The sequence below is a fragment of the Leptonychotes weddellii genome, chromosome 2 (genome assembly GCF_054177405.1).
Source record: "Leptonychotes weddellii isolate Sample4059 chromosome 2, ASM5417740v2, whole genome shotgun sequence".
In the NCBI taxonomy this organism is placed as follows: Eukaryota; Metazoa; Chordata; class Mammalia; order Carnivora; family Phocidae; genus Leptonychotes; species Leptonychotes weddellii.
The window spans coordinates 5,650,750-5,677,714 of NC_138370.1; the positions used below are offsets into that span (position 1 = coordinate 5,650,750).

Genomic DNA, 26,965 nt, shown 5'->3' on the forward strand with positions numbered 1-26,965 from the left:
AAAAAGAAGAACAAACAAAACCCAAACCCAGTAAAACAAAGAAATAATAAAGATTAGAGCAGAAATAAATGATACAGAAACTAAAAAAACAGTAGAACAGATCAACGAAACCAGGATCCTGTTCTTTGAAGAGATCAACAAAATTGATAAGCCCCTAGCAAGACTCATTAAAAAAAAAGAGAACCCAAATAAACAAAATTACTAATGAAAGAGAGAAATAACAACCAACACCACAGAAATACAAACAATTGTTACAGAATAGTATGAGAATCTATATGCCAACAAATTGGACAACTTAGAAGAAATGGATTAATTCCTAGAAACATAAATTACCAAAACTGAAGCAGGAAGAAATAGAAAATTTGAACAGACCAATCACCAGCAATGAAACTGAATCAGTAATCAAAAAAACTCCCCAAAAACAGACGTCCAGGAGCAGACAGCTTCACAGATTAATTTTACCAACATTTAAAGAAGAGTTAATACCCATTCTTCTCAAACTATTCCAAAAAATACAAGAAGGAAAACATCCAAATTCATTCTATGAGGCCAATATCACCCTGATACCAAAACCAGATAAAGACACCACAAAAAAGAGAACTATCCACCATAATCTCTCACGAATATAGAAGCAAAAATCCTTAACAAAATATTAGCAACCCAGATCCAACAATATATTAAAAAAATCATATACCACAATCAGGTGGGAATTATTCCCAGGATGCAAGGGTGGTTTAATATTCACAAAACAATCAATGTGATATGTCACATCAATAAGAGAAAGAATTAAAACCACATGATCATTTCAATTGATGCAGAAAAAGCATGTGACAAGTACAACACCCACTCATGATAAAACCCTCTGCAAAGTAGGCCTGGAGGAAACATATCTCAACATAATAAAGGCCTTATTATGAAAAGCCCACAGCCAACATCAAACTCAATGAAAAACTTTGAGCTCTTCCCCTAAGATCAGGAACAAGACAACGATGTCCACTCTTGCCACTTTTATTCAACATAGTACTGGAAGTCCTAGCAACAGCAATGAGACAACACAAAGAAATAAAAGGCATCCAAATTGATAAGGAAGAAGTAAAACTCAAACTATATGCAGATGATATGATACTAAAGACTCCACCAAAAAACTACTAGAAATGATAAATAATTCAGTCAAGTTGCAGGATACAAATATCAATGTACAGAAATCTGTTGCATTTCTATACACTAATAATGAAGCAGCAGAAAGTGAAATTAAGAAAACAATACCATTTATAGCTGCACCAAAAATAATAAAATACCTAGGAATAAACTTAATCAAAGAGGTAGAAGACCTTTACCTTGAAAACTATAAAACACTGATGAAAGAAATTGAAAAGGACACAAAGACATTCCATGCTCATGGGTTGGAAGAACAAATGTTGTTAAAGTGTCTATACCACCCAAAGCAGTCTACAGATTTAATGCATTCCCTGTCAAAATACCAATAGCATTTTTCACAGAACTAGAACAAACAGTTTGAAAATTTGTATGGAACCATATAGACCTCAAACAGCCAAAGCAACCTTGAAAAAGAAAAACAAACTAGAGGTATCACAATTCCAGATTTCAAGTTATATTACAAAAGAGCAATAATTAAAACAGTATGGTACTGGCAAAAAAATAGACATGTAGAGCAATGGAATAGAACAGAAAACCCAGAAACAAACTCATAATTATACAGTCAACTAATCTTGCAAAAGAGGAATCAATATACAATGGGAAAAAGACAGCATCTTCAAAAATAGGTTGGGAAAATCAGACAGCCACGTGCAAAAGAAAGAAACTGAACCACTTTCTTTCACCATACACAAAAATAAACTCAAAATGGATTAAAGGCCTAAGTGTGAGGCCTGAAACCATAAAAATCCTTGATGAAAGCAGACGCAGTAATCTCTCTGACATCTGTCACGGCAACACTTTTCTAGATATGTCTTCTGAGGCAAGAGAAATAAAAGCAAAAATAAACTATTGGGATCACATCAAAATAGAAAGTTTCTACACAGCAAAGGAAATAATCAACAATACTAAAAGGCAACTTACAGAATGGGAGAAGATATTTGCAAATGACATATCCGATAAAGGGTTAGTATCCTAAATATATAAAGAACTTATATAATTCAACACCCAAAAAAACAAATAATCCAATTTAAAAATGGGCAAAAGACATGAACAGATATTTCTCCAAAAGAAGACCTAGAGATGGCCAACAGACACACGAAAAGAAGCTCAGTATCACTCATCATCAGGGAAATGCAAATGAAAACTACAATGAGATACCACCTCACACCTGTCAGAATGGCAAAAAAAAAAAAAAAGAAAACGAACAAGTGTTGGCTATGATTGTGAAGAAAATGGAACCCTCTTGCACTGTTGGTGGGAATGCAAATTGGTGCAGCCACTGTGGAAAACAGTACGGAGGTTCCTCAAAAAGTTAAAAATAGAACTACCTTATGATCCAGGAATCACACTATTGGGTGTTTACCCAAAGAATAAAAAAACACAATTCAAACAGATACATGCACCCCTATGTTTATAGCAGCATTATTTATAATAGCCAAACTATGGAAGCAGCCAACATATCCATCAATAGATGAATGGATAAAGAAGAGGTGGTATATATATACAATGGAATATTATTCAGCCATAAAAAAGAACAAAATCTTGCCATTTGCAACAACATGGATGGAGCTAGAGAGTATAATGCTAAGTGAAATAAATCAAGTCAGAGAAGGACAAATGCCATATGATTTCACTCATATGTGGAATTTAAGAAATAAAACAAATGAGAAAAAAGAGAAAGAGATAAACCAAGAAACAGACTCTTAACAATCGAGAACAAACTGATGGTTACCAGAGAGGAAGTAGGTGGGGGATGGGGCAAATAGGGGATGGGAATCAAAGAGTACACTTATCGTGATAAAAAAATAAAATAGAAAAAATATTTTGAAAATGCTTGCACTTAAAAATATCAACCTTGTTTATGATTGCGAATTGACAGTATGTGCATAGAAGTCTAAATTACATCTGTCACACCTTAAAGATTAGAGTTAGAATTCAGAGTGCATTCTGAGGAAGACCCAATGTTCTTCCAGCAAATACTACTAATGTCATTCGGCTGCTGCAGTGTCAGAAGAATAACAAAGAATCCTGAAAAAAAAAACAAACAAACAGATAAGCTCACGTAGTCATCTTCATGTCTACAATTTCATTTCTAGACTATTTAAAATTGTGAATGATTTCATAATCTGTATTCTTCCTGATGGAAAACCTGTTATCCAGATTAAGAGAATTTTGTCTCTCTCAAATCAGCATAGCTACATTTAATAGAATTATGCTTTCCCAGCTGATTTACATTTGCTGCCACACAATTTAAAAATACCAAATAAAAAGCCAGTAAATATGTCTTCTGCAATTAAAGAGAGGCCACTCTTCAATTTATATGGCAATTAAATAGTTCACTAATTTTAAAGCCATTTCAGTTAACAACATAATATACTCATTATATGTGTCCATTAACTGTAATATTAAGTCTACCGTATGGAAAAAGTCCAAATAAAATTCACTTGGAAGTTAAGACTCATTCTGCAATAAACTACAAATAAGTGGATATATATCTTGACCTAGAATTTGAGTAACATAGTTTTAAACAGAAGCAACAGGAAAAAGGATTTACTCTTTATAGCAGGAAATGTTACATGTTTTTATTTAACTAAGGCAGGAATGAAGAGTAATATATTTTAATAATAAAAATAATAGCATTTTCACATTAACAATAAAAGTGTTCATAGAAGTTATTATATTCTAAAATCTCTACTGTTTATAATAATTTATTCATATTTTAAAACAGCTACACAGCTACAAAATAACTATGAAAATGAATAGGAACGCTTATAACATTTTTTTGGTATTGGCTCTGACTATATTGATACTACAATTAGGGTTACCGGAATGGGCGCTAAAAAGCCAGATTTAATTCTGGCTAGTCTTCCATCTCATTGCATGATGTTGGGAGAAATTACCTACTGTCACTGACATACAAGAGTTTGACACACATTAAGACATAATGGTTTGTACTAAGTGATCTTCAAGACCCTTCAAAAATTCAAGAGGGAATTTTGATGTAAATTGTCCATTTTTAAAAAAATATGAATGCTCAAACAGTGGTTTCTTGCTCAATTGCCTAACTATAGCAATCTAATAATGTTGGTTTCTAAATGATGAACAGCCTTTTAGTAATATTTTCTCATAGGAAAAGAATGTTGAAAGCATATAAACTGCTATTAATTAAGATGTTAGGGATAATACTAATGATGTCTCACTTGTAATAAAGCTTCATCTCTTAAAAACTTTTTGTATTGCTTATTTTTGTATCAGTCCACTTTAGAGACTTATTTTCATCTTAATAATAAATAGCAGAAAATAACAGATTTAAAATTATGTACAAATGTCTTCTTCAGAATATCTGGTAATAAAGTGCCAAAAAACAAGCTACAAGCTGTTTGTGGCCTAAGATATGCAAAGAATTAATTTTTGTGCTGGCATATACTGTAATTAGAAATGGTTCTGTGCATCATGATTAAACCAGTAACTATGGTAACGAAAGCAGAAAAGCACAGTGCAAAAGGAGAGAGCCTGAATAAGCCAATGATAAGCTGTTTTTCATCTGTTTATTTTTAAAGTCTTTGTAATAAGGAGATCTATAAAATGCATATTAATTTTATTCTAATTCTTATCATTTATTGACAATTGATTAAAACGTATTATTCCTTAAAGATACACACACACAGACATGGACAGTATCAGTGAGAATAGACTCAGATGATTCCCACATTTAGAAAGCCACAGACAATTCTTTAAAAATATTATCACAATCTATGCACATCGCCCTTGTTTTCATAGGACGGCACGGAGACCATGACAGAGCAGAAAATTCAAGCAAGAAATTCACAGTTTTCGGAGTCAGCCTTTTTGCCACAGATTGATAGCAAAACCACCTGTTTGTTTTGGTTGTATAAGGCAACAAGTTCACATTAGTAGGCCATGAACATGAACAGAAAGGAGAAGGGCAACCACCAACAATATATTCCCTAATGATGTGCTGTACAGGCTTCTGCCACTTGCAGTCTGCTTGGGGACATAGACACGGATGCCTCAGTCTCCGAGACCTGGAATCTTTGGGCTCCATGTACATTTTTTGGTCTCAAAACATGATTGAACACGAGGAATATTTAGAACAGTTTCAAAGGAGAACATCAATCAAAATTAATGGAAGGTATAAAAAGTAAGCCACTCGAGAAGAGGTGGGTTTTTTTTAAATCATATACTGAGGCTAGAAATGACTCTGAGGAAGCCAAGTATGTGAGTGTGAACAGCAATTATCACTGTGGAAGACTGAACAAGATGGAAATTCCAGGAAAATTAATTTATGAAATAACTTCTTATTATATAGATGTAAGAAACTGAATATATCACTAAATAAGCTGTAGAATCAAACTGAATTTAATAAAAAAAGACATAAAAACATCATGTCTTTGTTTAGCACAAGAGCTCACTAAACATTCTCCCCAAATGTTTAAATTTTATGATTCTATAATAGAGCTTCTATATAAAAAACTGAAAACCTTTTACCAGCTTTATTTCAATGGGAAGTAAACTAGGAAGTTAAATTGTTTCAAAGATGGAAAAATGAATCTCAACTAAGACAAGGCACCAAAGACTACTGAAAGATTTAGTAAACCTACTTAAACGACTAACACCAATTAGTTAATGTTAATAACATTTTCCATTGATTTATTCATTGTGTCAACCAGCATTAAGCCATGTGGAAGCACTGTGCTGGGTTCAGGGATACAACTGTGAATAAGAGGGACAAATCTCTCGCCTCGTGTAGTTCCCATTCTTGTGATGGATACAGACAGTGAATTAGCAAATAAATCGATTACACAGCAATTCAGGTTTTGGTAAGAGTTCTGGAGTAAATAAATAAGTGATGTGACAAAGATTAATGGTCAAAAGCTGACTTGGCTAGTTGAGCAGGGAAGACCTTTTTGAAGTAGAAGAGGTTTGAGCCCATGGGAACCAGTGATGTGCCGAAAGCATGCCAAGAACAGTGTACAGCAAGTCCAAATGTGCAGCGTGTCAGGGACAGAAAGATGGGAGCACAGCATGAGCACCACGGGCAGAGGGCAGAACAGGACGCCGCAAAGCTGCAGAGGTGGCCAGGGGACAGATCACAGGGGACCTGGTAGGCTCTGGGAGGGGCTGGATTTTTAAATATATCAATTAAATTAAATTATATCAAATATATCAATTAAAATTATATCAAAACCTTTTTTTCCCTTTGGGAATGATTTTTTTTAAGGTATCTGTAAGACGAACCAAATAAGCTTCTTCACCCAGAACTTCTACCCAACTTCCTGTGAGGAAGTGCTGCTGTTGTGGAAGCAGATCAGGAAAGCAGGCAAAACCAGGTCAGAGCGTGCATTTGAAAGCGCTTCGTGTACAATGAAATGCGGAGCGCAGGCCTTCTCTACCACCTCCTCCAAGCCCGGCACTCTTAACCATCATCCCCATTTAAGGCAATCGGATACCATAAAAGGAGCAAGGAGTTTTCCTCCTCATTTCCAAAAAGTTGAGTGTGGGATAATTTTGAAAATCCAACGATACAGAAAAGTTAGCTGATATCTTCTCAATCACTTGGAGTATTTTTTTTCCAATTCTTTTCAGTTTGTTTTATTTTCCATTTGAACATTTAGCATTAGAATCTCTTCATGTGATTTCCACAGTAACCACTAGAGGGAAAACTTCTACTGAAGAAAGTCATTTAAAAATATCTTCATTTGTTTCATAACTCTGGAGAACTCAAAAATAATGATGTCTCCAAGACGAAACATTACAAAAGCATCTCATAAATCCCATATGTATTTTCAAATTATTCCTGATAACAACCAGCATTTGCGCTATAATATATATTCTGCAAATGCTTTTACATTCGTTACCTCACTTGCTTCTCCAAATGAATGGTTAGCAGAGCAGGTATTATGACCACTCAGCTAAAATAAAAAACGCAAATGATTTAACTAAAGACACTTTAAAGACTTTTAACTGCGCAACCAGTATTAGAACTGAGAGCTGAATATTCTTTTCAAGTACATTATGTGATCTCCCCACCACTTTTTTTAGGAAAACTGAAAACTTTATACTCCCAGTTTTCTCATCTTATTCCAAATTTTTAGTAAGATACCTGGAATATAACAGACACTTGTGTACTAATGTGGATGAATTAACATAGGAATGAAACATGAGTGAATGAAGTTCTGTTCTTTTTCTCAGCAACAGTACGTGCTCATTTTGCACTGAGCAAAGGGATACCTGTTGACTTTCCACCCCACTTCAGAGTTAGCAATTGCAGAGGACACTTGAGGTTACTACTTGCAGTTTAGTAAGCCCTATAAAGAAGGACAGGACTTTGTAATCAGTTCTCCAATATTATGGAATCTTCCTGTAATGGGATAAAATGTGTCCCCCCAAAATACATATGTTGAAATCCTAACCCTCAGTGTGATGGGTAGGCCTTTAAAAGGTGATTGGTTCATGAGGGGAGAGCCCTCATGAATAGGATTAGTACCCTTTTAAGAAGAGACATGATGATTTTTCTCTTTGCCATGTGAGGACACAACAAGGGGACTGCCATCTGTGAATCACAAGAAGGGCCCTCACCAAGAACCCAACCCTGCCTCCAGAACTGTAAGAAATAAATATATTTTCTTTAAACCACCAGTCTATGGTATTTTGTTATGATAGCCTAAACTAATACACTTCGTGTTGTCCCACCGTCTCAACACTGCTTGACTTCAGAAAATTTAAATTAGGAAATTCTGATTATTCCACTAAATCTTAGGTAAAACATTATTATAACTCAAATACAGAAATAAATCACATGGGTTAATGCAACCACAGAGGAAATCAGAAACAACTAACTAGAAGAGAGGAAAATTGTAATTGTGATTCTACCCTTTCCTTTTGCAGGAATCTTGAAACATTTGTCACAAAGTTATGCTAAAAGCCTATGGCTTCCTATCCAATAAAATAAAAATATTGATATTGTTACTAACAATAACAACAATTACCACAAATAAATTGTTATGGAAGTAAAGGGTAATTATTGAAATCAAATAAAGATCCTCGAAAATAAGTGGTATTTCATGAGAAAGACCACACACTTTACTACTGGACCAAGAAGGCTGTATTTGGTGCTATGGTGTATGTGGAAATGGGGGCAAGGACAGGAACCCACCTACCTCTTCTTCTATAGCTAAACTACTTTCCATACAACTGAGTCAAGAAACAGTTCCCAGAATTAGTAATTAATCCAAACTTTCGTATAATCCCAACATATCATAAAATATTTTCAAAAGTGATCGCTAGAAACATTAAAAACACTATCACTACAAGTGAGATCAATGTTCTTTTTTATGCTTTTCTATATTTCTAATTTGTTTACAATAAAAAATGAATTACTTTTTTAATAAGGGGAAATTTTTTTTTAAATCAATTAAGAAATTTCATAACAAACTTAAAGAGGTAATCTGAGCTATGTTTGGCATATATTTTGAGTTAAAAAAAAAAAGGTTGAGCTTTTAAAAAATCCAAGATGCTAAATAATCAAGTGCTATTAGGTTGAATCATACCTAGTACTCCCGGTTTCTTCTTATCAAGAGCTGACCTTAGTAAATATTCCTTGGAGCCAGCAGAAAAAAAACAAGGGTGTCTTCTCTGGCCGATCCTTCGGGTCTTTCACCAAGTTGACTTGAAATGTGTGAAGAAGATAAAACTGAACTGATAGGCTTCACAGTATCTGTTCATTCTGCACATTTAGTACATTCCTTGAATAGGTGGTGTCACAAACAGCTTATTTAAAAACTAACCGGTTATCTGCATTAAGATTTTTCTATAACAATCCATGAAATAGAAAAAGCACCAGAGCTTTGTAGGTTCATGTATCATATTGCAAATGAATTTTAAATCCATGAGGGAAAGGAGATAAAGTTTTAGTAATCAGATCATGTACAAGCACCACTGAATGACGAATGATTTTGTAAAGAAAAAAAACGTAAGAACTCCCTGAGAATATCTTAAGAGCACACGGAGTTTACCATGAAGAAAAGTAATTCATTTTATAATGAATTATGAGGGAGGGAGAATATTCCATACACTTTAACAAAGTTAATATATTTGCTTTCTGTAGTACTGTGATATTTTAAAATATCCATCACCTATCCAAATACAAACACCTACTTATATCATTAGAAAAGAATGAAAATTATGTTAGATGTAGGTCTAATAGAGCCCCAGTGAGATTTAATAAATGTTCATGCTTATTTAATTTTTTAGTCACATCATTTTATAACTTTACAAATAAATATAATTACAAGTGCCATCGATCCCTAAGACAAAAAATTTCAAGCACCGAACAATATCTCCTGTGTAAATAAAAGGTAATCTTGAAACATGAAAATAGGACTTTAATACTTGAGGATTATTCCTGACTTTCAACAAAATGCAAACATTCCAGGTTCAACCACAGGTTTCCAGAAAAGGCATTGCAAAATAACTTCTGGTCACTGAAATGTGTTTCAGGAATTAAAAAAAAAATAATAGCCTCTGGAGAGCTTTTAGATATAACTTCACTCTCAAAAGAACCTGGGAAAGTAGGCTACAGTCAATAGATTGAGCATTGCCTTTAAAAAACGATTTTTCCTATTCCTAAGTGATTAGGTGTAGAGGGGGCAGGGAAGGCTGCGAGGGCCCTCACTTTAATTTTAAGAAAAAAATGTTATCTTAATAAAAGTATTTTAAATGCCTCAGATAGTTTTAAATCCCTAATTTTACTCATCACCTTAAATGATTAACAAAAATTATCAACCATAAATACAGCTATGTTAATTTCCAAAGTAACAAAAATATTTAGCATTGTCAAAAAGTTGAGTTCTCAAAATGGAAGTACCTACCAGAGGCTTGAATAATATTGAAGTAAAAAACATGGTATTTGCCAGGCATTTGTTTTCATTCCTATGAATACTCAGAAAGACTTTTTGATTATGTCAGGCTTCTGTTACAGTAAATGCCACCCATTTCAAAAAGCCCCTAGAAAAGTGGTTTCCTTCTGTACAACCTAAAATTTGATACTCTTAATTGTAAAACACTGCTGTATGATTGGAAACCTTCACCTCTCATCCTGCCTCCTGAACTCACCATGGGACAAAGCATGTCACCTTCTCAAGACGACTATGTAACAGCCATTTTCTTTATAAATAGTCTATTTGCCTGGAATTTTCAGTACGAAAAAGGAATAGAAGAACCACACATCATGAATTCTTTGCTCTGTAGATACAGTACTGGAAATAGAGGCAAAACAGTAGAAACAGGTATCGATACCTATCATTTCCATGTCATCAGGTCATGAACATACAGAAAAGAAATGCAGCCAGAAAGAATTGTAAGAGCGCTGGTCTGAGCGCCAGACATTTCTGTACTGCATCCACCCTCCTACCACTGACTGGCCAAACGGCTCTTGAATCTCCAGTGTCCTTGACTAAAAACGAGAATACCATCTGCATACGAAGATTACTGAAACAATGAGAGATCAGGCATTTAAGGCACCTGTAATATACATGGTTAGTAAGTACCAGCTGATTACAAACATGAATGAATTGTAACAATTTTTGGAAAAAAAACATCTGGTTCTTCCCAGAATTATGGAGCTTTGTGTAAATCAAGACTTCTTCACACTTATATTTCTGCAAAGGCTAATTTTATGTGTCATCTTGGAGGATGCTTTTGGAGGACCTTAACATTTAAATCAGTGATCTCTAGGTAACCAAACTGCCCTCCATTTTGTGAAAGCCTGAACAGAACAAAAGGACTAGCCGCCAAGTGAGAAAGATTTTCTTACCAGACTGCCTTCAGACTTCGTCTGTACCATACTCTCCTGGGCCTCCAGGCTACCCGCACTGAAGATTGGGACTTGTCAGCCTCCATAAAACATAAGCTAATTCTTCATAAGAAACCCCTTTTGTACATATATGATGTATATATGATAGATGAGGATAGATAGATGATAGATAGATAGATAGATAGATAGATAGATAGATAGATAGAGATAGATAACATATGTATATATACATCTTATTGGTTCTGTTTCTGCAGAGAACCTTAATACAGATTTGGGTCACTGAGAGGGTTCTAGAAAAACAGAATCTTAAAAATGACTCTTTTGAAATGTTCTGGAGTTTCTGGGATTGGCTTTCTAATCTGATTAGATTTAAAAACACTAATGACTACATTTCCAGTAGATGGATATGTTCTGTGAAATCAGTTGGCCTCTTTCCCCCGGGACTCCTGTCATTGCCCAGTGAATTCATGAACAGAGTAGCCTTGGTGGCCGGGATGTAGGTTATGCATGGGCTCAGCAAAACATGGACTTTCACTTCCAAGGCTGACCTGGCTATGGCACTAAATGCCCAATCTGTCAGCAGCACACCCCCAACAGGGTATACCCGGTGTAACATCGCTTCCTAGAGTGATAAGCCAGCTAGCTTCTTGATGGCAGGTTGATGACTTTGGACCACATCCATCACGGAAGGAGTAGCATTTTGTTCTTACTGGAACAGACATTTACTCAATATGGATTTACCTTCCTTGTGTGCAATACTTCTGCCTAAACTACCACAATGGACTTAGAAAATGCCTTATTCACTGTTAGAGTATTCCACACACCACTGCTTCTGATAAGGTGACTCAGTTCAAAGCAAATGAAGTGTGGCAATGGGTCCATGCTCATGAAATTCAGTCTTACCATGTTCTCCACCATCTTGAAGTAGTTGGCTTGACAGAACAGTGGCACCGTCTTTTGAAGACTCAGTTACAGGGCCAACCAGGTGGCAAAAACCTTGCAGAGCTGGGGCCAGGTTCTGTACGAGCATCCAATATATGGTGCTGTCTCTCCCAGAGCCAGGATTCACAGGTCCGCAAACCAAGGGGTAGAAATGGGAGTGGAGCCACTCGCTGTGAGGCCCCAGCACAGTGTTTGCTTTCTGTCCCTATGACCATATGCTTGGTTGGCCTAGAGTTCTTAGTTCCAAAGGGAGGAATGCTTGGACCAGGAGACACAACAATGACTCCACTGGACTAGAAGTTAAAACTGCCCCCTAGCCGTTTTCCACTCCTCATGGCTCAAATCAGCAGGTGGAGAAGGGGGTTACCATGCTCACTGGGGTGACTGATCCTGATTACAAGAGTTAAATAATGGGAAGGTTCTGCTTTGATCAAAGAATACCACATGCTTTCTAAATATCTACAATCCTAAATTTTATAAAATAAAGGAGGATATCAAAGGGCAGGGAAATTTTATTCTACATCAAACTGTTCCCAGAATTCTATAGTTTTTTGCAGCTGAAAAGCCTATAAATATACTATGTTGGAACCTTTGCTATATCATGACAATTTTCCACAGAGAAGCATTCTAAGAGAATAATAATTTGTGCACTAGATGTGAGAATGGCTCAGGAAATAGCATTTTCAGAAACCTAAATTATATCCATTTTAAGATATGGAGTACAGAGAGTTGGGAAGAGAGAACTTTCTTGCCACGACGGGAGCAGCCAAATGCCTGCAAAGCAGGATATGCAAGAATTTAATGCATGCTTCCCTTAATTGTCATTACTCTTGGTTAATACAGCATTACTGCTTTCTTGACTGTAACACACTATATAACGTTGAGGTCTGAGGGGCCCATGCAACAGATGGTGTATACTGAGGCTTTCATGGTGACTGTTAAAAGGGGGTTAACCCAGTTGGTTTACAATCACCTTTTTTTTTTTTTTTACAGTCATGATAAACACTGGCAGCAATGAAAGCTGGGTGACAGAAATTTGCACTGCTAAATTTCCTTGGTTCTTCCTCCTGACCTATTGTGTACTTTCACTCCTCTTGGAGAGGCAGGAGAGTCTAGAGCTGCACTAACAAGATGGAGTCTAGTCACATGGGGCTATTTAAATAACTTAAAATACTTAAAATAAAATAATGCATTTGATCAGTTTCACTGGCCACATTTCAATGGCTCATCAGTCTGGTTTAGGACGGAACATTTTCGCCTTGGAAAGTTCCTGGACAGCCTTCTTCAGTGGCCAAGTGTGCAGTGCCTGCAACCGGAGGACCCCCGTTCAAATCCTAGTTCCAACACTGAAGAGCTGTGTAAGCTAGAGCACGTTTCCTCATCTTTCTACGCCTCAGTTTCCCCAAATGTAAAATGAGGATAATAGTATGAAGAAAGGTACAATAAAAATGTATGCAAAGCATTTAGAACAATGACTAGCCAATGTAAACACCTCACTAAGTGCTATCTACTATTTTCTCACCTAAAGAGTCACGGAAAGTCCTCGGAGTAGAGTGGATCTGACACAATGAGCCAGGCAGTCATCTCGAGAGAGAGACAGAGATCATCATTTCTGTTCTCCCTTCAGACATTAAAGAAGGTGATACATTTCTATTTTCTGACAGCAGGGTCAGCTTGCACAGTAAGCCTCTTAGGTATCTATGCTTATCCATGTAGTTCAGCCTTTGCAGTCCAACTGTGTCCCGGTCACAGGGCCCCAGAGCCCTCTATTTCCTTGGGTTTAAACATAATTTGGAATGTAGACATTTTCTGCTGGGGTATGAGTACCACCTTATCTCAGCGTGCAGTAACTGAACAGAAGAGAGATAATCGGGCACTGAAGTAAATCACCAGCAGTGCAGAGAAAGCCGTTCAGGGAGCCGGGAGCGCCTAATATTATTTACGTCAAGAGGATCAGTGATGACCACTAACATGGATAAAACATCCTCTGTCTCCGGGAGTCCAAGACAAACTGTGATTTTTCTCAGAATGCGACCCACAGAGGAATAAATGGTGCAATGCCCGGAAGAAGAGTAGGGGGTTCTTGTCACCGAGATAATCCATGACAAGGCAAAGCCCACACTTGGCATCTCTGCTCTGCAGGTAAAATCTGGACAGGAAGAGCAAGGGACAGCTTTTCTACGTTATGCCAACAGGCTACATACCATACCTACGCCTGGGGTTCCCAGAGGAGAGGAGAATCTAATAAGTTCATTTTTTTTTATAAAATAGCTTATTTAAATATCTTGTGTCCTTTGCTTTATCCAACAAATATGCAATAGCTAATACAGAATATGTTTTTAAAAATTGGAACACGGTAGACTTACAGAACCAGGTGACCCAAGTTCAAATCCCAGCTGTGCAACTCACTAGCTGGGACCCTACAGTAAAAGAAATAATAGTAATAACAGTATTATTTTGATTCTGATAGTACTGAAACCAGCTAATACAGGAAAGCAACAAAAATTATGTCCGGCATCAAACATGTGCTCAAATACAATGTTAGCTATTGTGTATCTTGATGAGCACAGAGGTAAAGTAAAATCTGTTCAGGCAGAGGTCATTTTTTTAAGGGTTCTCAAGTTTTATTTATGGACATACCATCAACGTCTGAGACACCTGATTATTTAATCATCTGGCTCTGTTCTTACCCAGTAATAAGAAGTAACTTCATTCCCAGCAATTATTAAGAGGTATAATTCAAAATCACTGCAACTTGATAGTAGTGAATAAATTATCCCTTCCTGAGAGTCTGTATCCAGTTTGGGATAGAGCCAGCATGGGGCCACACAGTGGTATGTTGGTGGGTGGCTGCAGTCTCCTTCCAACTCTATCCTCAGGGACACTGAAGTCAGCACTGGGGGAAATATTTACACCATGAAAATGGATGAATGCTTCAGTGAGGGCCTCCCCCCACCCTCACCAGAGAACAGGCTGTTAAGCCTTTACCAGTTAGGGGCTCCCGGGTGGCTCAGAGGGTTAAGCATCTGACTCTTGGTTTTGGCTCAGGTTGTGATCTCATGGGTCATGAACTCAAGCCCTGTGTCGAGCCCTGTGCTGGACTCCTCACTCAGAGGAGAGTCTGCCTGAAGATCCTCTCCCTCTGCCCCTCCCCCGCACTTTCTCTCTCACTCTCTTTCTCTTTCAAATAAATAAATAAACCTTAAAAAAAAGCGTCTTTACCACTATGCCACTGGGACCACACCAAACAGACCCTACAGAACTGCACTGAGTGGATGCTGGTCATCCAGAATCAAATGCTACGTCACATAAATTATTAGCAGGATCTTGTTGAGGATATTGCTCATGACATTTTTTAAATTCCTGTTCTCTGAGAACGCATGGGCCAAATGTCTCCCTTATATACTGGAAAGACACGTGTTCTGACTTGTTTTTATCCAATGAACCAACAGTGTTGACATAAATGCCTCCCTTTTGTGTTGTGCGTTAGAAAAACTGGAGGCAATGTATAGACTACCCATAAATAACTACAGGACCTAATGGTTCACATTCTGCCTAAGAATCTCACCCCACCCTCGCTTCATTTTTCTAAATTAAATTCCCTTTGCCCTGATTCTCACTTTCTTATTTCTTTGCTTACATCTAGAAATTTATGTATCTCTGTAAGGTACTAATACTTTTTAAAATAATGTTAAAAAATAATTAGGTTGTATAATCTGACTGTCCAATTCTAAGTTATTTCCTCATTCGAATAAAAAATTTTGAATTACTTATGCCCAGATTTCAATGAGATAAGAAGCAATCCATCAGTTCATCTGTACATGGAGGTGTTCAACTGATTCAGCTTGACCGGAGGGCACAAAAGAGAGTTGATCAATTCATCCTCCGACTCAAACTGTCAAATTGTTAAGTATTCATTTCAACTGAATTTTACATTCCCAAGCAATGTAATGCGATTTCAATCCCAACCAAATTTTATGAAAGTGAAATGCATATTAAATAGAAGCAAGAGGGGTGCCTGAGTGGCTCAGTTGGTTAAGCGACTGCCTTCGGCTCGGGTCATGATCCTGGAGTCCCGGGATCGAGTCCCACATCGGGCTCCCTGCTCAGCAGGGAGTCTGCTTCTCCCTCTGACCCTCCTCCCTCTCATGCTCTCTGTCTCTCATTCTCTCTCTCGCAAATAAATGAAAGATCTTAATAAAAAAAAAAAAATTAAATAGAAGCAAGAGAGGAATAAGGACCATTTGGTACAAGTAATAATGTGATGGTGTTTATTGTTCTTGAATATAAATATGAGAATAAAACAAACCATGTATTCTAGTTTACATATTGTCAGAGATTACTTCCCAATATTTTAGTGGGGAAATTATACAGAAATTACTCAGTGGCTTGGACTAAAATAAAGCCTATCAAAATATATTTAACAACTATTCAGATAAACATAGGAAAAAAAAAATAAGATAATGGAGAAAACATACTCTCCACCAGAAGAGCTTGCAAAAACACCCCTAACTCTTCCAGAGCATGCAGCTTTGATATGTCCAGAAGGGAAGCATCAGGCTTTCAGGGAGGCTGACAAATGAAGATATAACACCTGAATAGAGTCATTTTACCCATTTCTAGAGCCTCAGGTTGCTCACTGTGTTTCTATTAGTTCTCCTCCACCCCACAGCCCCCCACACACAATTTATTGAGCAAAAATTCTGTGCTTCACACTAAGCCAAGTGTTAAGGTAGATATCACAGACATATGAAAAGGCACCTCCTCTCAAGGAACCTCATTAATTAATTTCTGCCTTAATTGAACAAATGCACAGATCAGCCCCTACTTGATGCCTATGTACATGACACTCTACAAGATGCTGAATATGTTCAGAAGAAATACTTTCATTTCCTTCCTGTAAACAACCTATAGCCTGGTTGGGAACATAAATGAAAGAGTTTTTGCAACAAACTGAAGAGTATATGATATAGACTGCCCAAGAAAGCTAGAAAAGATAACCAGGCCAAATTAGGACAGGGAGTACAGGGAAGCAGGGAATAATGCTAATACTCATAATGATAAAGCTACTCTGTAATCACTTACTTGGATCAGGCATGATGGTCAGAGTTAAGTTTATGCTGACTATGTAGGGACACACAAGAATAGTCCAGTGGTAGAAATGGGCAAGGCAGACGGAGATTTCTTTTGCTATCTTTTGCAGAATTCTGCGGGATTCAGAACCATAAGTCACATGAAAATATGTGTGTGGATATGTGTGTTGTGCACAGGACGTATAAAGAGAAGAGGGAAACGAAGAAAGAATTGTGAAGGGTCTTTGCAGCACCCTAGAGATCTTGAAGTCGATGAAGATTCACTAAAAGGTTTTTTTAGCCAGGTGAGAGGGTGGGGTCAGTTTTTGCATTTATAGAAATAGAGGTGGATTGAAGAAAGACAAGCCTGGAGGAGGAGGAACGCCTAGAGCAGGATATCTTCATAATGAAGGCGAGATATAAGCGCTGTGCCAATGAAACGGAGAGGTGATGAGGCTGAGAAGTTAAAGGTCTAAAGCGGCATGACTCATGACTCATAAGAGGGTAAAATCATGGAATTCACTTTTTCAGAAGGGGAACTACTCTGTGTGCTGTCAGCTGGATGATCAAGGGGACAGGCCGCTTAAGAGAAGCAGAGATGAATGTCACTCACATAGAAGAAGTCAATAAATCATCACATCACCAGCTGCAATGCCGCATCCTCAACCCAGATACTAAAGTCTCTCAGGGTCATGACACAGGGACAGAGGCCGAGCCAGGCACTCAAGAAATAAACAAAAAGAAACAACAACAACAACAAAAAAAAGTAGTATATGATACATGGAGGATATGGTCAATATCTAAAAGGCAAGAAGTCAGTTTGCCTAGAGAATTCAATCACAGGGTGAAAAAGTGCTTAGAAAAAGACCAATAAAGGGGCGCCTGGGTGGCTCAGTCATTAAGCGTCTGCCTTTGGCTCAGGCCATGATCTCAGGGTCCTGGGATCGAGCCCCGCATCGGGCTCCCTGCTCGGCGGGAAGCCTGCTTCTCCCTCTCCCACTCCCCCTGCTTGTGTTCCTTCTCTCACTGCGTGTCTCTGTGTCAAATAAATGAATAAAATCTTTAAAAAAAAAAAAAGAAAGAAAAAGACCAATAAAAAGAGGAATACAGCCTGGCACATTGAAAACAGAGCTCAACTTGGATGCTGGTTACCCTGACCCAGATGATGACCTTAATGTGTCACTTAGACAAATCTGTCATCGTGTCCCTGAGCAAACAAACTTCCACGATTTCCAATTGTTTCCTCCATGAAATATCATCGTCAAATATATATGAAAGTATTTTTAAACTGTAAATCATTCTATGGATGAATTTATAGGTGTTATTGCTCCAGGCAAAAGAAATTACATGGGGAGGGACATGAAGGCAATGATCAATATAATACACTTAGAGAATCAATATACTCCGTGTGTAAAAGACAGCAGTGAGTAGTGACAGAGAAGGTGATGTGGGGATGCTGAGGGCCAGACTTCTGAAGATATGAGTCAAGAAGAATTTTGCCTTTTCTTCACTTTTCTGAGTCCTATCAATTGTGGCATGAATATCAAAAGCACTTTTATTTTTTATGCCTTTAAATGGCCAGCTAATATAATAAATATAAGGCCATGATGAAAACAGTTCCCTAGCAACTTCTGAATGCATGTTACTACAGTCTGGGAGTGCACATACAGAAGTAATGTGAAATAAAGCATGGACCACTTCTCTGAACTTGCCCAAATCCATGCACCAGGCTTAGCATGGGATGCTGTAAGCCTACAACTTAGAAACAGAAACACTGAGGACCATCACCAAAATCCATTAAGCAGCCCATTGTTTGGTAATACATGTTCTAGTAAAGAGGGAGAGAAGTTCAGAGGCCTTTAGGAGGACAGTAAGATATCATACAAATATTGTGTGACGTTCCAGAGCAAAGTGGAGTTCAGTTTAGCAGGTCTGTTCTGTAATTATTTGTGTGAAAAAAAATGTTATGAATATCACAAAACAGAACAAAAATCACCAAGGGGGAATAAAAATCTCTGTAGAGCTTCTATTGCACAGTCTCAAGAAGAACAAAGAGACCTTGAATAAAAGTACAGAATCCCTTTCTGAGTTAAGTCTTGGGGCAACAAGAAATACGGGAGGCAGCTCATCACTTACAGTAACTATAATCCAAGGCTAATTCTATGTGTCCTAGTGCCTCTTCCTTAACAACCACGTGAAAACTGAAATCAACACTGAACAATATTCCCATTAAAAATACAGAACAAAATAGGGGGGCCTGGGTGGCTCAGTTGGTTAAGCAACTGCCTTCGTCTCAGGTCATGATCCTGGAGTCCTGGGATCGAGTCCCGCATCGGGCTCCCTGCTCAGCAGGGAGTCTGCTTCTCCCTCTGACCCTCCCTCCTCTCATGTGCTCTCTTGCTCTCTCTCTCTCATTCTCACTCTTTCAAATAAATAAATAAATAAAATCTTTTAAAAAGAATAAAAATAAAAATACAGAACAAAATAAAAAATAAATAAAAATTTTTTAAAAAGAACAAAATATGGGCGCCTGGGTGGCTCAGTTGGTTAAGCGACTGCGTTCGGCTCAGGTCATGATCCTGGAGTCCCGGGATCGAGTCCCGCATCGGGCTCCCTGCTCAGCAGGGGGTCTGCCTCTCCCTCTGACCCTCTTCCCTCTCGTGCTCTCTGTCTCTCATTCTCTCTCTCAAATAAATAAATAAAATCTTTAAAAAAAAAAAAAGAACAAAATAAAAAATAAAATTTTTACATGGTGTTAAATAAATTTTCCAGATTCATGAAATTTAAAGCAGTGGATTACATATATTTATTAATTCTCTGTAAAGCCAAAGCAATCTATTTGCCCTGTGCTAACTTGTACTCAAAAGAAATTAAGGGGCGCCTGGGTGGCTCAGTTGGTTAAGCGACTGCCTTCGGCTCAGGTCATGATCCTGGAGTCCCTGGATCGAGTCCCGCATCGGGCTCCCTGCTCGGCAGGGAGTCTGCTTCTCCCTCTGCCCCTCCCCCCTCTCATGTGCTCTCTCTCTCTCATTCTCTCTCTCTCAAATAAATAAATAAAAAATCTTTAAAAAAAAAAGAAATTAAGTATAAAAACAACCAAATTTTTGTTTGTGCCTACCATGTGATGTAACTTGAGATCCTGGCACGTCACTGATTGTGAATGCTACAGCCCTGGTGTATTTTTTTCATTTCCGGTAGAAAGTTAGTTGGGTCAAATAAAATAATTGAATGGCATCGTTCACCTTCAAAGTACTTTTTGAAAGGTGGCCACTTAAAGATACAAATGCCACAAAGTTTTAGGAAGACATAGTTCACTCAGGGACAAGTTTGTTGTTCTACTATGTAGCATTAGGTTTCAGGGCTGTCCTCAGCAATTGCATTTGAAATGTATTTTGAAAGCCACTACCATTGAGAACAAAAGGCAGCTTTCAAATCCTGTTTCTAAGTCCATTTGCTAAGTAATAGGGAAATATGCAAAAATGGCCAAGATATTATTCTAAATAAAGAAATTGGCCTCTTTTTCTTTCCTGACCAGAAAGACAAGTTTCCACAGATCTCTGGAGGAGTCTCTGGAGGACATCTGCCTCTAGCCACTTTGAATATACACATTAGCAGTCCATTAAGGCTGAATCCAGATCATATCTTGAAAAGAACTAAGGTGTTACCTGCCTACATCTGTGTTATCTACTTTGCCAGAGGGCTAGGGTTTCCAAGAAGAGGCGTGGTTGACGCGAAAGCAAGCCTTTCTGGTTTCACCCTACAAAGTCACAGCTGACCCTCTTACTGCTGCCTTACTATATAGACTTCACTTTGAACAAAAAACTACTTTGATTCATTTCCCTCCCCACTACCAATGCCCAGGATTTCTTGTCTTCATATCAAGGCTGAACATCACAAGCCTGCAAATGAGAAAAATGAATTAAGAGTGTCGCTAGTGTCTGAATACATACTAAATTTGCCCAGAATCCCACTTTAAAAAAATGTTTCCACTTAATCTACCGTCAAAAGAACTGGACACTTGCAGTGTAGGGTGGGAATGGCAGATGGAAGAAAAGCCAAATCAGTGTTCAAAATCAATTCAAGAAATAGTGCCTGAAAACAGAGTCATTTTGTGAGGTATTGAAATGAAACATGAAAACAAATATAAAATTACCTACCTTCAAAATTTCTAGGGAAATGGTGCCTGGGATGGGGAACGCAATATTCACATGTCATGAATAGTAATGTCCCCATTTTCATAGCACATAGTTTGACGTTCTCCACATGAGAGCTCACAGCACAGCCAGCATCACAGTTCCTGATTTGAGGTATTGCACATCGCCTTTGCACGCCTGCCATGTAAATAACCACTCCTGCACCTAGACGTGAGCCTCAATACACGCATGCGCAGACACACACACGTCACATGCACACAATTCATGCAGCTGCAATTACACAGCTTCACTAAAAATTAGTAAATTTTTATTTTAAGCAGAGTATACATTTTATTTGTTTAACCCTTATAATAACACCATAAGTTAGAAACCATTCCACATCCCATTTTACAGAGGAGAAAATTGAGCCACCACGACGTTAAGTAACCAGAAGCACCATCCCTATTCGGGAATCTCAAAATCACTGCCAGATATTCTACTTTAGAATTCAAAAATCTCTTGACTGATTTTCTTAAATAAGCTTTTATTAAGTCATGCAGGCTGGGACCAATGTGTTCTAACTACACTTTTTTTTTTAAACAAAGTTGCCATACTTTGGGTAAGTTTTCAAATAATTTGAATATAATAAATTACAAACATTTTAAAACTGGAATAAAATTCTAGGCATAGAATTTAGTCATTTTATGATGGGTCAGATATTGCTTTGAAATCTTTCAGGCCCTCAGGGTCATCACTATAAATTCTGTTGCAGTATAATCCCCTCATCAAGTAAATAAGAACAAGATGATCTAAATCTGTCTTAGGACCAAGACTGAAAGTTTCATTTTAAGTTTGTAATAGAAGGGATGCCACATACTAATTTTCTGTCCCTAGACAAGGCATTTAACTTTTATAGGTTTGATCTGTACCATATGAAAAAAAAATTTTTTTAAAGATCCCTTTAAATTCTAAAATTCTGTGATGCCATGACTAATCCCAGAACATTGCTACATCAGAATGTACAAAATTCATGTTACTTTTAACTACAAAGTTGTTTGAATTTTGGAAAAAAAAATGATAGTTACTTCCAAGATGTAGCTACTGTCCATTGAAAATTAATGGCAAAAGTAAACCATGTAATTTAACACAAACATACTGTTTCATATACAAGAATGTGTACCTTATAAACAATAACATTACTGGCTCTTGCATTTCAAAGCCTAGGCAAATCTGTGTGCTAATTTCTGAAGACTTATTAACCCAAATATTCTTTTTTTTAAAGATTTTATTTATTTATTTGAGAGAGAAAAAATGAGCCATGGGGAGGGGCAGAGGGAGAGAGAGAAGCAGACTCCCTGCTGAGCAAGAAGCCTGATGTGGGGCTTGATCCCAGGTCCCAGAGACCATAACCCAAGCCAGAGGCAGACGCTGAGCCGAAGAAGGCTTAACCGACTGAGCCACCCAGACAGCACCCCCCACCAAACATTCCTTAAATGTAGCTGACACTATAAAACACATTTTGAGTTGATACACTGTTGCAGACACTATCATTTGGTTATCTCTCATGACGTTCACACAAATCCCTTTATTGGAAACTTATCATCCTCTTTAAATACATGAATTTTCAAAATGTTTACAAAAATCACCATCAGATTACTTTTAAGGAATAATGTTCATTCAACCAAAATCATGATACCATGAAATAGACTCCCAGTTTCCGATCTGGCATGTAAGGAGCGTAAAAGCTGTCACTGTGTTCTAACAGCAAGTAAAGAGCTGGAAAAAAAAAAAAAATGAACAACGCTTCTTGGATCCGAGACCTCGGAGTGAGGTCTCAGGACAAACTTTTGCCCCCAAAATTGGAGACGCAGACAGACACATCACAGCTTACAGAAACAGAAATCTCTTTGGAACCAGGGCCGAGGCAGGGAAACCTGAACTGTAAGTGATGGATTGCTGGAGGCTCAGTGTGGTCAAGTTTTGAGTTTTGAGAGTTTATGACTCCGGAGAGGCCTGATATCAGGGAAGCCCTTGCACTGTTTTGAGTTCTACCCCAGGGGTTCTACTAGGTTCTCACGGAGATCAGAGAAAAATCCCCGGAGGGCAGTGAGTGGGGGCAGGGTGCACCCAGAGCAGATACACTGAGTGCATTCTGTTCTTCTGAGCAAGACCTGCCCTTAAAGGAAAGTATTTTACCAAACCCAAACTGACCTGGGAGAAGGGAAATAAATACCACACTGCAGCCTACTCTAGCCTTCCATGTGGGCGAAGGAAAATACCCAATTCCAGCCCACTCTAGACTTCCAGGCTCATCTAAGGGGGTGGTGGTTGAAACTGAGAGGCCCTGGTAAAGGTCATAGCCGAAGGGCTCAGGCTCACTAAAAGACTAAGGCCTACTGTAGGACTACAGCATGCTTCTCTTCCCGCGCCCCCCATCTTACCAACACAATAATAACATTGCTGTATAATAATGGGGGGGGTGGGGGGGGAGAGTACAACAGAAAGAACTACAGACCTTATTTAAGAAAAAATCTACAAGGAAGCATTCATTAGTGGTGGGAATGCAATATGACAGAGATACTTTGGAAGACAATTTGGTAATTTCTTACAAAAGAAACATACTCTTACCATACTATCCACCAATCATGTTCCTTGTTATTAACCAAAGGAGTTAAAAACTTCTGTCCACACAAGACCTGCACACAGATGTTTATGGCAGCTTCAATCACACTTGTAAAAACTTGGAAGCAACCAAGATGCCCTTCTATGTCCTATAGGTAAATAGATAAACCAATCATGGTATACCCATATAATGGAATACCATGCAGCAACAGAAAGTAACAAGTTAGCAAGTCATGAAAAGACAAGAAGCAACTTTTGTCTCAAATGGGTATTGCTAAATTAAAGAAGGCAATCTGCAAAGACTACATACCATGATTTCAATTATATGACATTTTGGAAAAGGTAGAACAGTGCCGTGGTTGCCAGGGCCTGGGGTGATGGAGGGAGAGATGCCTATATGGAACTTGGGGATTTTTACTGTGTGAAAGTACTCTATATGATACTATATGGTCGGTACATGCCATTATATGTTTCACAAAACTCATGCAATGTACAGTACAAAGAATGAACTCAAATGTAAACTATGGATTTTGGTTAATAATAATTTATCAATATTGGCTCATCAATTGTAACAAACGTACAACACTGATGCAAATGTTAATAATACCAGGAACTGTATGTGTGGAGGGATGAGGGGGTAAGTACAAACTCTGTACTTTCTTCTCACTTTTTCTATAAACCTAAAATTGCTCTAAAAAAATAATGACTATTAATTTTTTAAATAAATGCTACAGAACAGCACACAATGATTTTTTTGAAGATAAACAATCATTAAGCAAGAAAAATAAAGCTATTAAATTAGTTTTACTTTCAAGGCCAATTCGGCAATAGCTTTCAGATAGTAGTATTCTTTCCAACACAATGATACTGAAATATTCCACTGTGTCCTTCCTTTCTCCTTTTTTTTTTTGTTCTTTTTCATCAAAGAAACCTTTTCCTACCAAAAAATATTTGGCAAATTCTCTGGAAATCAAACTATTTTGCCCATGCACTTTGCCACCTCTCAAGAAACAAGTTTGTTTTCACCGGAAATCTGCTTTTTTGGCTTTTACAAAAACACAACCAGACTCGTGCTTTATGACAGAGAAGGAAACCGAAGGTTGGAGGTCAAATTCTGGTTGCAGTGAACATACAGGCCACTTGGCTGCCAATCACCGTGCTGTTTTCAGAGACACAACGTGGAGAACCTCATGGGAAGAGGGAAAGGTAAAGAAATTGGGGAAAGTGAGGAAAAACTACTAGTGAACAATCACAAGGGACTGTGCACTATAGTTCTTGGGGAAAAAAAAAAAAAAACTGTTCTAAGCTTATTTCTTTCCTTGTTCAGGTTAGTCCTAAAGGGTCATATGAAGGGTTATGCAGCTCAATACCATCGCAAGTGAAAAAAAGGAAGTAGAGAAAGGAATCCGGGAAAGCCTTATCTTCAAAGCCACAACAAACTTCCTTGTGCCAAAATAAAAGGTCACATTATAAGGCAGGAATTGCATCTATAAGAAAAACAAAATGTTATGTTCCTCTGTCATCCCTTCTATTAGTAAGCTGTTGGAAGACTGAGTCTCCTGATTAGTAAGCTGTTGGAAGACTGAATCTCCTGAATGTTTGGTCCACTGTGCTGGGCAAGTGTCGACATCATCTGACACTCACAGCCCGGTTTCCCCAATTGAGGAGCATAGGCTGCATCACGAAGTAAGCCGGCACCTAAGTCACATCCTGCCTCTGACTAGTACGGAGCACTCCCGCGGAATCCGGGGAAAGTCGCAAATACGGTACAGCCTCGGTCGGGAAAGTAAAGGATACAGACACCATTTCTGGAAAAACCCTGCTTGTCTGCAGCATCTGACAAGTCACCTTCAGGCATTTTTCATCTGCCCAATTTTATAAGACAGAACATGTGTGGATTTTCTATAGTCTTAATATCTTAGCAACCTGAGTCAAAATTATAGTCTGCACAGCCTACCCCCTGCTGCCAGGCTCCTGGGAAACCTGTCCTTCCAGGCAATACGGAGATATGCCTTTCTTCATCTGCTATAAAAACATGCGGGTATTTATAGAAGCCTGTACTTGCCTCTAGGTTACTATTCATCAAAACCTAAATAAGCCTATCCTCTGCGCCATGTTTATTTTCAAACCAGGAACCAAATAAGGGAATTAAGTAGGTGCTTAATATGCCTGAACAGTGTGTGAATATATTTTTTAAAAAAATTCATCTCTTTCATATAAAGCAAGGACCAAACACATTCCTAAAGAATGGCATCCTGTAGCCTCTCTGCCCAAATCTGTCCCTCCCTCCCCTTTGTACTTCTAACTCTATCCTATTGCCTTCTTGGGAGAGGAAGCAGAACATGACTGCACCAACAAGAGAACCAATCCAAAAAGAGAAGATGGGCAAGGTAATAAAAGAGAGATGGTAGAGGGAAAAACAGCGGACTTGAAATCTCTGATGGATTCTGTCTAGTTTAAAGTAACGGTTTTGTTTTTTTTTTTAATTCCCATATAGTTGGAATACAGTGTTATATTAGTTTCAGGTGTACAATATAGTGATTCAACATAAAGTTTTTGAGATAAAATATATGATGTATTTTTCCAGAAAAATCAAAGTGGGATAGTGATAATGTTGAAATCAAAGATACAGAATTGCTACAATTTATACGATTTGTAGCTCTTGGGTTCCAGAAAGAGAAACCAACATAAATAAAAAATTACATCTTGTGAAAGTCAGTTATGGGTCCTCCTGACTCTGCGCTGGTGGAAACAGTTATTTCCTTGGCATGACAAGTGCTGCTACTCTGCTGAGGCTTGCAGCTGAGTACCTTGTTCTCTACTTGAAAAGTATTTCCAGTCAGAAGAGAGTCACGTGCAGTGTGATTGACCTAAATTCTCCCATGGTGCTGCTATTCACTCTCCTCTTGCCCTCACATTAGAATTCTCTGCACACACTTCATTATTCATCAGTCATTCAAAAGACCTGAGCTTACTTAGCTCTAAAATTGATTAAAAGGCAAAATATTTGTAGACTTGTATCAGATGCACCAGAAATTCTGCTTCCGATTTTCTTGTGCTGGAACTGTATTTCAGAACAACAGTACAATATTCCGGTGTATCTTAATGAAAATAATAACAAAATGCATGGATATTTTGCTCAAAAATAACTGTATGTGCACCAAAATGCCAAGTCTTTGATGACTGTTAAATTCATGCCAGTA

At 37.9% G+C, this 26,965-nt stretch overlaps 1 protein-coding gene across 1 annotated transcript in view; it reads right to left on the minus strand.

The window, feature by feature from the left end:
- GPM6A (glycoprotein M6A) overlaps positions 1 to 26,965 on the minus strand; it is a 302,473-nt gene that overhangs the window by 243,536 nt on the left and 31,972 nt on the right. The window lies entirely within an intron of this gene.